At 43.5% G+C, this 11,574-nt stretch overlaps 1 non-coding gene across 1 annotated transcript; it reads left to right on the top strand.

Annotated features, from left to right (window-relative positions):
• The first annotated feature begins 550 nt into the window (after positions 1 to 550).
• On the top strand, positions 551 to 659 carry LOC120677149. The gene has a single exon (XR_005676210.1). It is a non-coding gene; the product is annotated as a small nucleolar RNA R71 (small nucleolar RNA).
• Positions 660 to 11,574: the final 10,915 nt, after the last annotated feature.

The following is an 11,574-nucleotide window of genomic DNA, read 5'->3' as shown; positions in this document are numbered from 1 at the left end:
AAATTTTATCATTGGCAGCAAGGTTTTTGTTTAAAGATTCATTTATTTTAGCTTGGCCAAAGACAAGGTCTCTCAAGGAGGGTTGGTTCGAATTGAAATTTGAATTGAAATTTGAGTTGAAATTGTTACCTCCACCTTGGAATGGTGGGCGTGCCTGACCCCATCCCTGGCCTCTTTGTGGACGGAACCCGGTGTTGTTGTTGTTGATGTAGGCTGCGACTTCATGGGTCTCGGGGCAGTCATTCCCCGAGTGTCCACCGTCACCACAAACCTCGCACGTAAAGTACGAGTTCATGGCATGGACGGGAACATGCATCTGTTGCCGGTTCCCTTCGTCGAGTTTCTTCAGTAGGAGATCCAGCTTGGCGGTGAACATGTCCGTCTCTTTGACGGTATGCATTCCGCCCTTGGTTCTGGGATAGGAACGTTCCTCGTTCCAGCCTTGGCAATTGTGAGGTCCAGATAGGCTCCTCCAGCAGCAGCATCGAGATGGGCTCTGGATGTTGTCGTTAGCCCATTGTAGAAGCTTTGAAGCATGATCCACTCGTCCATCCCATGATGAGGACAGGCGAGTATGTATTCTTGGAGTCTCTCCCAAGCTTCTGGGATGGATTCCATCCCTGTCTGCTGGAAACTTGAAATTCTTCCACGTATGGCATTTGTTTTGCCCAACAGGAAGAATTTGGCGAGGAACGGGGTTGTTAAGCTCATCCCCGGCAACAGCGCCAGAAATGCTTGTTGGCATTTCTTAGCGTCGCCACTAGGAGGGGTTAGTTCCTAGCAACGCCGCCAAGGGAATGCCGTGTTGGTATGTCTTAACATTTATAGAAGGATCCGCAAGCATGACATGTATGAAGTAAGATGAAGACCACTGACTATACAGGGGTAAGTGATAAATAATAGATAATCAGGGGTAATGTGACACACACAGAACAACCAACTATCATGAATAAAGAATAAGCAAGCAATCCTAAGGTTAGTGGGAGTATAGGCACATATTCCTAGTATACTATTCATGTTAGCAGATAAGCTACGTTAGCCACATGCTTAAAACTATAGGTGCGAGGAAATTAGGGACATCGGGGAGAATGACCCGCACTGGAGAACATCCAGTCCCGTTTCATCTTTGCATGAACTCCTACACAATACCCGAACGTCGGGGAGTACGCTAACCGAGAAGCAGCTTCCCGGTGGACCGACAGGGCTGTCACCACTTGCGGTCTACCACAATCACACCGTGGAGCATCGTCATATCCGAAGGATCCCGCATACCCGGGAACCATGCCCGCGTATGAGGTCACTACCCTAGCACCCCGGGTCCCCCACCCTTCGTGATGCAGGGACTTTCCCAATCTTCCCGTGTAGGATCTGGTGATAACTTGACCCGTGCAACCTGACGAACCGATGGCACCAACAGCTGCTCGAACAGCCACTTGTGACAAATGATTTCGCCCAACCACACGATTTGGTCGATGCCTAACCTGAACCATGCAAGGTAGAGGCAATGCTCTTGCAAATCACAAGGAAACACAAGAACAAATGATAGAGAAAACTCTCAATCCTCAAGGGGGCAACTATGACACAACCCTAAGGACAAGAGCACTTGGCTTCTCTATTTTTCTGAGTTCAATTCGTGGTTAGGGTTTCCACCAGGTGCACAAGTGATATTTATACTAGGATCATCCCTCCTAGCTGGGCCAGAGGCCTTAGAAACAGGACCAATCCAAAAATACATGAGTTGGAACATCTCACGGGCTGGTCAGATCAGACCAGTCCGAACTACCTCGCTCAGATCGGACCAGTCCGAACTACATTGTTCCCGAACAGTCTTCACAAAAATGGGTATAACTCCCTCCATACAACTTCAATCGATGTGCCGTTTGTTGCATATGAAAGTAGACTTGATAAGCTTTCCATCCATAAATAATAAATGGTGTAGAACCTAATAGAATGATACAGAATTCACCGTAAATTGGAAGTCAGATCGGACCGGTCTGAACTATGTGGCTCTGGAACAGTCTTCACCAAAATAGGCATAACTCTCTGCAAACAGCTTCAATGGATGTGTGGGTTGTTGCATATGAAAGTAGACTTCAAGATGCTTCCAACGGTATAGGATACTCATGGTGAAACCTTCGAAATTTGTACAGTTCTTGCCTTGAACTTCTGTTTCAAAATCTGGTGCCATCACAGGGACAGATTTCCCATGGCCTCCTCTTGGAACCTAAGGACAAGAAATGCACTTCCATTAGGCAGTAAATAATTCTTAGTAGAGGCATGTTCACATTCATTAAGTACTAGATTCACCTCATCTTGTAGTAGTTGTGCTCTTGCTCGAGTCAACGGTCCCTTGTAGACATCGTTATCTTGTCCATCATGTGGGCTATCTTGTTCATCACTTGGGATGTCCTCATCATCCTCCCCTTCTTCAAAAAGAGTCGACATTGACTCTGATTCTTCTCCAAAGAATGGAGATAAATCAGCAACGTTGAATGTGTTGCTCACTGCATAATCATCTCCTGGAAGCTCAATCTTGTAGGCATTGTCATTTATCTTTACAAGGACTTTGAATGGACCATCTCCACGGGGCAGCAGCTTTGATTTTCATTTTTCTGGAAATCTATTCTTCCTAAGATGCACCCAAACAAGGTCTCCAGGTTGAAAGGTCACCCTTTTACGGTTCTTGTTTGCCTTGGCAGCATATTGCTTGGATTTCTTCTCAATCTCTTGCTTGGTCTTCATGTGGATGCTCTTCACATACTCAGCTCTCTTAGAAGCCTCCATATTTGTGCACTCTTGGAGTGGAAGTGGCAGCAAATCCAGTGGTGTGATCGGTTTCAAACCGTACACCACCTCAAATGGGCATATTTGTGTGGTACAGTGGACGGCTCGATTGTATGCAAACTCAACATGTGGCAAGCAATCTTCCCACACCTTCAGATTCTTCTTAATCATTGCCCGCAGCAGCATGGAAAGTGTGCGGTTCACCACCTCCGTCTTTCCATCAGTTTGTGGGTGACAAATTGTTGAAAATAACAACTTTGTCCCAAGCTTGGCCCACAAAGTCTTCCAAAAATAACTCATGAACTTCACATCACGATCTGAAACAATGGTCCTTGGTACGCCATGGAGTCTCACAACTTCACTGAAAAACAAGTCAGCTACATGCGACGCATCGTCGCTCTTGTGGCATGGAATAAAATGTGCCATTTTAGAGAACCTATCCACAACAACAAAAACTAAATCCTTGCCCTTCTTAGTTCTTGGTAACCCCAAAACAAAATCCATACTTATATCTTCCCATGGTGCACTTGGGGTAGGGAGTGGAGTGTACAAACCGTGAGGGTTCAGTTTTGATTTAGCTTTGTGGCAGGTGGTACATCGCTGCACGAACCTCTCCACATCACGCCTCATCTTAGGCCAATAGAAGTGATCACTCAGCAGCAAGTCTTGTCTCTCCCAAAGTGGCCCATCAATCCACCCATATGTGATTCCTGCAATAAGAGCAAACGAATGGACAAATCTGGAATACACAATTTGTCAGCTCGGAACAAGAACCCATCATGCAAATGGTACTTGTCCCATCCTTTTCCTTCTTGACATTTCAAATATGGTTCTGCAAAAACAAAGTCAGCAGCATATAATTCCTTTATGTTCTCTAGTCCTGGGATCTTGACTTCCAATTGATTTAGCAAAACACTCTTTCTTGACAAAGCATCAGCAACAACATTTTCTTTCCCTTTCTTGTACTTGACAATATAAGGAAAAGACTCTATGAACTCTACCCACTTGGCCTGCCTACGGTTCAGTTTTGCTTGGCCTTTTAGATATTTCAAAGCTTCATGATCAGAATGAATGATGAATTCTTTAGGCCAAAGATAATGTTGCCAAGTTTCAAGCACGCAAACTAGAGCATATAGTTCTTTGTCATAAACAGGATAATTCCGTTGAGCACCACCAAGTTTCTCACTAAAGTATGCTATGGGTTTTCCTTCTTGCATCAAAACACCTCCTATGCCTATCCCACTAGCATCACATTCAATCTCAAAAGATTTATTAAAATCTGGTAAAGCAAGCAATGGGGCTGAAGTTAAACAAGTATTTAGCTCTTGAAAAGCAGCTTCTTGTGACTTACCCCACACAAATTCAACACCCTTCTTGGTTAGCTCATTCAATGGGGCTGCAATGGTGCTGAAATTCTTCACAAAGCGTCGGTAGAAGCCGGCAAGACCATGAAAGCTTCTCACTTGGCTCACATTGACAGGAGTAGGCCAATTCTTGATAGATTCAACCTTGGATTCATCCACCTCAACTCCCTGCCCTGAAACAACAAAGCCCAAGAACACAACCTTGTCGGTGCAAAAGGTGCACTTTTCTAGGTTAGCATACAATTTCTCAGTTCTAAGCACCTCCAAAACCATTTTTATATGTTCCACATGTTCTTCCATGGTGCGGCTGTATATCAAAATGTCATCAAAATAAACCACCCCAAATTTTCCTATGAAAGTTCTCAAAAACATGGTTCATCAAGCGCATGAATGTGCTGGGTGCATTAGTTAAACCAAAAGGCATTACTAACCACTCATACAAACCAAATTTTGTTTTAAAGGCTATTTTCCATTCATCTCCTTCCTTCATTCTAATCTGATGGTATCCGCTACGTAGGTCAATTTTAGAGAAAATAACAGCACCACTAAGTTCATCAAGCATGCCATCAAGCCTAGGGATGGGATGACGATATCGGATAGTGATGTTGTTAATAGCTCTACAATCAACACACATTCTCCAAGTATCATCTTTTTTTGGAACAAGAATAACAGGGACAGCACAAGGACTGAGGCTTTCACGCACATACCCTTTGTCGAGTAGTTCTTGCACTTGTCGCTGAATTTCCTTTGTTTCTTCCGGATTGGTGCGGTACGGTGGACGGTTTGGAAGTGAAGCTCCTGGAATAAGATCTATTTGATGTTCAATCCCACGAACTGGAGGTAGGCCAGCTAGTACTTCCTCCAAAAAAACATCAATGAAATCCTGCAACACATTGGAAACAACACTAGGAAGAGAAGTCATGTCGTTAGTGGTAAGAGTTGCATCTTTGTACAGCAGCACAAAGTGTGTCATGTTTGGATTCTCCCTCATTTCTCTCATTTCAGATTTGGTGGCTATCATGACAACCCATTTCCTCTCATGCTCTCTCTTTCCACTCATGTTTGGCTTGTGGCGCTCACTCACCAATTTTTGGACAACACTAGTGTTTTTCTTTTCTCTCTCGCTCTCACTCAATTTCTTTTGCATGTCAGCTGCCATGATTTGAGCTGGTGTCATTGGCAGTAATTTGACCCCTTTCCCTTGCCACTTGAAGGCATGTGTGTTTTCATACCCATCATGTACAACATGCCTATCAAATTGCCACGGCCTTCCCAAGAGCAAGTGGCAAACCGTCATGGGCACAACATCACAATCAACAGTGTCGGTGTAATCATGTATGCTGAATGTTACTCTCACCATATGCTACACCTTGACTTCTCCACAATCACTGAGAAATTACACATGATATGGGTGAGGGTGTTTTATCAAGGTCAGTCCCAATTTCTCACACATTTCTTTGCTAGCTAGGTTGTGGCAGCTACCACCATCAATAATCAACTTGATCAATTTGCCATTTGCCTTTGCTTGGGTGTGAAACAAGTTGAATCTCTGTGCTTGCTCTTTGAGATAAACACTCAATGCATTGGTGACTACAATGGTGTGACCAGCCTCAAAAGGATAAGTCTTGTAGTCAGCATCTTCAACTTCATGTGTGGCATCAATCTCATCATTTTCAGCAAGAAGTTCACACTCTCCTTCACTAGCTGAATCATATCCTCCATCCTCTGTAGTAATCATGACTCGATTGTTAGGATAATCCTTGATGACATGGCCCCTTCCCAAGCACTTGAAACACTGAATTCCACTACTTCTAGAGGTGGAACTTGCTAGAGCATTAGTCTTGGATGATGTTGGCCTTGCAGATTTCTCCACATGTGTTGAAGTATCAGATTTTTCAGTAGCACTGGAACGATCATTAGCTTTGGAGCTGGAACCGGATGCAAACATACCTCGTCCCAAATCGAACTTTGCTGTTTTTGGAGCACTTGATGATGCTCTTGAGCTGAAAGCCGAATGCTTGGTTGGTTTAGCATCATCATGCAATTGTCGCTCAGCCTTTTGTGCAATGTGCACTAGCTCCACTACATTGTTGTAGGTCTGAAATTCCACAACACGTTTGATTGGCTTGTTTAGACCGGAGAGAAAGAGTGCCATGGACTGCTCTTCATCCTCATGCACACGAGCTCTAATCATGGCTTGCACCATTTCCTTGTAGTATTCTTCCACAGATTTAGTTCCTTGCTTCAAATTCTGCAGCTTGTCAAAGAGGTCACGTTTATAATGTTTCGGAACAAAACATGCTCTCATTTCCCTTTTCATTTTAGCCCAAGTTGCCACAGGAAATTCACCATTCTCCTCTCTTTGATTCTGAATTTGTTCCCACCAAATCAGAGCATATCCATCAAAGTCAAGTGCAGCCATATGCACCTTCTTTTTCTCTGAATAATTATGCACACGGAATATCTTCTCAACCTTTAACTCCCATGTGAGATATGCATCAGGGTCAGATGTACCTTCAAATTTAGGCATGCTGAATTTCAACTTTCCAAACTTCTCTTCATTGGGCTGATTATTGTTGACATTGCGATGGCGTTGAAAATTGTCATTGCGATGTAATCTGAAAGTATTTGGATCTATCGTTTCATCTGCAGCACCATTACCATGCCCACGGCCTCTTCCTCGACCAAACACATCACCACCTCTTCCTCCTCCACACCCTCGCCCAAGGACATTCTTTCTTCCTTGCTCTTCCTGCTGCAACCGAGCTGCATACTCTTCATCTGTCTCATCTAGCTCTTCTTCAGGAGAGCCTACAGCACCTTGTGCCCTCAATACCTTCACAACTTCAGCAACCATATTCTTTTGGGCTGCAACCATGTTCTCATTAAGTTGGTCATTGAAGCCTTGCACTAGCTTCTTTAGTTCCTCATGTGTGACATAGCTTGGTGGATGCTCTCCATCTTCACCTACCATGGTTAGCACGAGAAAAGAAACAAATTCAAGTTATGTGGCTTTGTGGAAACACTCAATCTCACCTTCTCTCACCACTGAAGTTCTTATGTGTCCTTGCTGAATTGCGAGCTGCACTCACTTTGGTGGTAGTAGGCACGACAAAGGTGATAGATCAAGCGAAATCAAAGTCACAGTGCATCCTAAACAAAGGCTTATTTGTGGAGCTTGGAAGGTTATGTATGTGGTGGTGTAATCTAAAACTTCAAGATGTTGTAAAGTTAAGTAAGAATCCAATCAAGAAAGATGTCTAGTTGCTGAACTGAAAACAGAGGAATTGTAGAACGTGTTTAGCAACTCACACACAAGGATGGGAAAACTTATTGCAGCCAAGAAAAGAGCTAAATTGAAGTTTTGATTGAAGAGAAAGCTCAGTGCTGCAAAAGTTATGGAGAGATGCTAGCTAGTTGCTTACAAGATCAATAGGGCTACAAGATTTGCACTAATGATAGATATATGTAAACTGAACATTATCAAGCAAGTCCAATCATTGTGGTGATCTCAGCCCTTAATCTCTCTTTTTTTTCTTTCTTTCTTTCTTTCTTTTTTTCTTCTTTTGCTACAAAGATCAGCCACCAGATTAAAAACAAATTAGCACTTGCTATTGAGATAAATTTCAGAAAGAGCAGAGTGCAAAGCCCACAAGCAACAACCTACAGCTAGTCTCAATAGGTTCAAAGTTTCCACAAAGGATGGATTTGGTTCACTATTGAAAATTTTCGTGGATAAAGCATGGATCAGCTCTAATATTTAGAAAGCAAACATGTGCTGTTCTTATAGGATTTCAAATAATCTTTCCAACAAGCTCAAGAACACTCAAATCGGACTTGAGAAGCAGAAGTTAAGCTGATTTTCGTGTGCCCTTCTCAAACTTCAGATCTGCGCGCAAAATGACTTTAGAATGCAAATAGATCTGAACAAGAACACAAGAACGAAGAGGAAAATACAGATCTTGATGGGGAACAAGTGGGGAAAACAAATCAGAGGCGGAAAACAAGGGGAAACACAAAGGTTCAGCAACCAAACTCGATCTATTGGACTAAAACTTAACAAAACTCACTGAAATTTTAGATCGGGTTATGGGTAGTGGAAATTTTTGGTATTTTCGAGTCTAGGACAGTAAACCAAAGGGAAACTTGGGGGGTAAAGATCCTACCGAGTAAACTGTAGCTCTGAATACGAAAGTCGGAATACAAAGCCATATCAGAGGCCAAGGATTGCTCACCGACCCCGAGGACGACTGGATTCGCTAAGGAGATGAAGTACTAGCCTAGCTCCACTACCCTAAGGAGTACAAGTCACAAGAGAGTGTGAGAGACAGGCCTTCAAGTGGTGTGTGTGGTGAGAGTGGTGGGAGGCCCCTTATATAGTGCTTGAGGTCGGTTCCCGCCAACTCTTTACATGGAAACATCCCTAACCGACCTCTAGAGGATAAGATCAGGCTTCCCGCCAAAAATCAGAGGGAAAACCTTACAGGTGGGGTTGGCCGACCCCCCCCCCCTTGCCGTCTCTGGCCACCGTCCTTCTCTGGTACACTGCCTGGTGGGTCCTGATGTCAGATGGTCGGTGCCGGGGCTTGGTTGGTCGGTTTGGTCTGGTTTGTGGGCCTACTTTTGTATGTGTTACGCCGGACGCGATCGTTTGCGACTTTATCTGCGCATTCGTTGTGTTTTCTTTTTATTCCGGACTTGTACTCCTGGAAACATAGATCTTCGAAAACAACTGTGGAGCTAGGTTAGTGACACAAATATGTGAGTAAAAGGTATAGTTTTCTTTCTTTTATGAGTATAGTTGACGGTCATATTTCGCACTTAACGATCGTCAACAGTTACACAAGAATGACCAAAAAACACTAGCACAAGTATATGAGTAAGGAAATACAAGCTTGTGTATCGAGGATGCAAACCAACGGGAAGACAAATGTTGACACGATGACTTTATCCCGAGGTTCACTTGGTTGCCACCAAGCTAGTCCCCGTTGAGACAAGCTCCAAGGTTGCCGCCGATCCTCTTGCTAGTGGTGACTCTCAAGTCAGACTCTCCCACGTGGAGTGCTCACACTGAGCTCTAACACATGATCTGGCTGGACCACTTGTTGCTCTTCGCGTCTCGCTCAACTAGAGTTGCTCTTCGCGGCTCCGCGGGTGAGCACAATACCCCTCACAATCACTTCTCCGGAGCACCGCACAATCTTCTTGCGGGCTTCACAATGGAGACACACCACCAAACTGTATAGGAGGTGGCAACCTCCAAGAGTAACAAGCACCACCGCTTGCAACTCGATCACCTAGTGCCAATCTCTTGCAAACTCTTAATGCAACGCACTAGAATCGCTCTCACTTAGTGGATATGATTTGCTCAAAACACAAGTGAGTTGGAGGGTTCTCAAGCACTCTCACACAAGGACACCAAGTCCCCAAGGTGTTCAACCTCTCAAATGGCCAGCCACCACCTCTATTTATAGAGGGAAGCCCCAAACTAGCCATTACACTCAAATCCCATAAAAAACAGAGGTTTTGCGGACTGTCCGCCCCACAGGGCCTGGACGGTCCGCCATTTCAAACCCAACGGCTATATCCTCAACAAATGCTTCTCGGAGTCGACTGTTATAGCCCGGGCGGACGGTCCGCCTCACAAATGGCGGATAGCCCGCAGTTCATTTGGACACCCAATATAGAAGACAAAGTTTATGCGCCCGTTTCATGTTTTTAAGGCAGACGGTCTGCCCTCAGGGGCCGGATGGTCCGCAGTTCAATTTGGACCACTACCCAGAGACAAGAACAGTTATGTTCGAGCTCAAACAAGACAATGGCGGACCGTCTGCCATCCTGAAGCGGACCATCCGCAGGTCTATTTCCAGCAAAAATGTATCTCGGTAAAATGCTCATAACTCTTAGCTCTGATGTCCAAATTAGGTGATCTTGGACTCTATGGAAAGCTTATTCATAGGACTACACAACCCAACTGAATAAAGGATCTGAAACACAATGGATCAACCCAGAATTCCATTCCAAGACCCAACCCATAGTTAGGAGCACAACAAAAACCATTTTTCCAAAGCATGCCAACTCCAAATGATCTCCCCCTATGTCAAACCATGTGTCACCCATTTGACCAACTTGAGCTTTTGTTGGTGAGGGATCTTGATATTTTTATGATTAATCACTTAAAGCTGAGGATCACTTGTGGAAGCACCACTTGATATAAAAGATATTGTGATACTATTTTGAATGAAATACCACTTGTATGATCATGTGCACCATGTGTAGAATCTAGTACCACTTGTAGAAATCATAATGAACCACTTGATGAATTTGACAATTATAACCAGTTCTTGAACTAGATTATTTCTATGAGTTTCTTTCTTTTTGACTTGATCTAGATTACTTGTCTAAATAATATAACTTGGTTTGATCCAATGATAAGCTTCTTCACACCTCATTCTAAGGGTTATCTTGACAATGTTGAGTTAAATACTTGAATGCTCATTTTCCAGATCAATTACTTGGGTTTAATAGCTCATGAACTGCCATATGCTACCATTAGATCATTTCAAGCAAAGAAGCAATAGTGGCATTATATAAACATTTGAAACCATTTTATTTTTCATGAATGATCACTATATATGACTATATGCACTAATTATGTCCTTAAAATAAAATGAATGCATATGTCATACAATGATACCTTTGCTACGTTGGAGTAGAGAATGATCATATAGATTCCAATTCATTACTCCGATAGCAATGTGTTGTCCAATACAAAATTAATAGCTTGGTGAGGACCAATGAATACTAATTTTGAAATCCAATCTTCACCCATATGAATTAAATACCACTTATCATCAAGTGCATTTTCTTGTAGTGGTTGGCTTGCTTCTACCATTGTTTCAACTTGTTGGATGACAAATAAGATATCAATTTGTAACTCTTCTCCAAGGCTTTTCTTTTGGATTCTGCAGGACCGAATTGTCCGCTTTCCTAGGGAGGACTGTCCGCCGTTTATATTCTGATTTGGACAGAGTAGAGTTTGTCTCTGGACAGATTCAACTTATCACAGGCGGATCGTCCGCATACCTTTGCGTACCGTTTGCTGATTCCATGCTGCCGGATTAACCATTGCACCGATGACTGTGTACTGATTTATCCGATGCCCAAGCGGACCGTCCGCTGCTTCTGGGCGGACCATCCACCTTACACGAACATTCTCTGCAGAGCCTCTGACCAAAATTTTAGACCTTATGTGGACCGTCCACCTCATACCCGTGGACCGTCCGCTCTGAACTGTCCAGAAAACTAGTGAAAAATCCTCAAATTAAATTTTGAAGTTGGGATCATAGCTCATAATTTATTTCCAAACTAGTATGAAAACCTTAAATTCCTTTTAAGTCCTTTTCTTTCTACTTGTTTAAGTCCC

The sequence above is a fragment of the Panicum virgatum genome, chromosome 5N, assembly GCF_016808335.1.
Source record: "Panicum virgatum strain AP13 chromosome 5N, P.virgatum_v5, whole genome shotgun sequence".
Lineage (NCBI taxonomy): Eukaryota > Viridiplantae > Streptophyta > Magnoliopsida > Poales > Poaceae > Panicum > Panicum virgatum.
This window is presented reverse-complemented; position numbering and strand designations above follow the sequence as displayed.